The following is a 2,578-nucleotide window of genomic DNA, read 5'->3' as shown; positions in this document are numbered from 1 at the left end:
ACTACTTTTGCTGCAGGACCTGCCTCCCCAGCTGCTGCTGCTGATGGAGATCGCCTCGCTCCCCAGCACCGGCACCGACCTGCCCAGCCTGGCCCTTGCCTGCCCCAAGTTCCACCGCATCCTGCACACCGACAGCAACTGGAGACCGCGCTGCCGGGAGGAGTAAGGCCTTTATGAAAACTTGTAGAACCTGGAGATCATGGGTGTGTCTTGACCGGAAGTCTATGCGAAGCTGTCGCACCCAGGCAGACACATTTTGGGATTGTGGCAGCCAGATATCGGGCCCTATGGAGGACTGCTGAATGTAGTGGTGGACAGTTTGTGCATTAGTGGTTGGACGTACCTGCCTTCCCACGACACCCATGTGGATGACCCAATGCAATTGAAGCACCTGATGGAGAGGAAATCAGCCACAGTGGAGTGCATGTACGGCCACAGAGGGCCCCACAGGGGCCACATTCAGATTCAGAAGGACCCGCGGGACCTCGTGGCGCAACGGTAGCACGTCTGACTCCAGATTCAGAAGGACAAGTTCTCCACCAAGTGCAACCAGACAGACCACCACAAGATGTCTGGTGGGAGCAGAGAGGAATTACGAACATGACTGAAGGAAGAATGGGGGCGGACGCTGGAGGACATTTTCCAGGAGGACAGGCTGCTGTTCATCCTGATGAAGTTCATCTACAATTGGTATGACAATGCCTGACCTACTGCCGCATCTATCTCCCGCCCAGCTACCTGGATGACCTCATCAGGTCAGGGCTCTTTAAAGGTTCCTGCGATGCCCATGGCTTAGAGATTGCCATGCTCAGCTTCCATGGGAAGCATGGCCAGGGCCACCAAGATCACGGGAAACCCCAAAGTCCCTGCCAGGCAGTAGACAATAGAGATCAACCTCATGCACCGCATCCAGCTGCCTGATGTCTAGATCTTCCACAACTTCAACAAGCTCTCCCGCATCGTCCAGGAGGTTTGCAAGCAGGTGACCCAGGAGCAGCAGCAGCAAGAAGACAGGACTGAGGACTGCAAGGGCCACGCCTGGCAGAGCCCTGCCCAGCCCAGTGTCGGGGAGCCTGGGGCAGCAGCTTTAAAGGAGCAGCTTATCCAGTTTGTTCTGCCTGTGGGTGTGAGCTCAAGTAACCATTCTTGTTGGTCATGGCTTCACCAACCCCGAGTGCATCCCTGGAGTCTTCATCTTGTTTGATGAGGACCGCTTTGGGTTCAACTGGCTGGAGCTGAAATGCTTTAGCCTGTACAGCAGAGTCCAGGTGACCTTCCAGAATGCTGACCCACCATCCCCACAGGCCTTTGAGGAGATGCTCAAGATGCTCCGTCCCTACCTCCTGATGGCCCCTCCCTTGCCCAGGGGCAGACAGCAGGGAGAAGTGGCTCCAGATGGAGAGTAGCAGCTTGCACTTTGGAGATTTGACCTTCTGACCAGATTACCCACCTTCTTTGTTTTTGTTTGTTTTTTTAATCCTCACTGGAAGATATTTTTCCATTGTTTTTTTAGAGAGAATGGGAGAGAGAGGGAAAGACAGAGAGAAATATCAATGTGAGAGAGACACATTGGTTGGTTGCCTCCTGAACCTGGGCCCAGGCCAGGGAGGAGCCTGCAATGGAGGTATATGCCCTTGACAGAAATGGAACCTGGGACCTTCAGTCTGCAGGCTGACGCTCTATCCACTGAGCCAAACCGGCTAGGGCATACCCACCTTCTTTTTTTAAAAAAATATTGATTTCAGAGGGGAAGGGAGAGGGCAAGAGAGATAGAAACATCAATGATGAAAGAGAATTATTGATTGGTTGTCTCCTGCAGGCCTCCTACTGGGGATAGAGACTGCAAGCCAGGCATGTGCCCTTGACTGGAATTGAACCTGGAATCATTTAGTCCGCAGGCTGACACTCTATCTACTGAGCTAAACTGGCTAGGGCCATATCCACCTTCTTGTAGGTGTCTCAGCCCAGCCACCCGAGATACTTTCTATAGAGTGCGCAACATATGCTTGCATATTTGTCAGTAGCTGCTGGGAAAGCTGAGCAGAGCATGTCTTTTCTTTTCTTTTTTAATCTTCACCCGAGGATATTTTCCCATTGATTTTTAGAGAGAGTGGAAGAGACAGGGAAAGACAGAAACATTGATGTGTTGATTGATTGCCTATTGCATGTGCCCCAACCAGGGCCCGGGCCAGGTAGGAGCCTGCAACTGAGGTAGAATTGAACCCAACCCTTCAGTATGCAGGCTGAGGCTCTATCCACTGAGCCAAACCAGCTAGGGGTGAGCATGTCTTTTTAAAAAGAAAAAAAGAGAAAAGGTCCTAAAATTAGATAGTGGTGATTATTAGATTGTATAACTCTGAATGCAATAAAAAACAATGAATTGTACATTTTAAAAGGGTGGGTTTTTATAGTATGTGAATTATCCTATCTAATAAAAGAGAAACATGGTAATTAGCGTATGACCGCTATCCTTCCCATTGGCTAATCAGGGTGATATGCAAATTAGCTGCCAGCCAAGATGGCGGTTAACTGCCAACAAAGATGGCGGCTAATTTGCATACATAGGCGCAATGATGGG

The 2,578-nt window shown here is 50.6% G+C and overlaps 1 pseudogene; it reads left to right on the top strand.

The window, feature by feature from the left end:
* Positions 1-1,406, top strand: part of LOC106726105 — a 4,237-nt pseudogene extending 2,831 nt beyond the window's left edge.
* Positions 1,407-2,578: the final 1,172 nt, after the last annotated feature.

This window comes from Myotis brandtii, unplaced genomic scaffold (genome assembly GCF_000412655.1).
Source record: "Myotis brandtii unplaced genomic scaffold, ASM41265v1 scaffold2256, whole genome shotgun sequence".
NCBI classification, from domain to species: Eukaryota; Metazoa; Chordata; class Mammalia; order Chiroptera; family Vespertilionidae; genus Myotis; species Myotis brandtii.
This window is presented reverse-complemented; position numbering and strand designations above follow the sequence as displayed.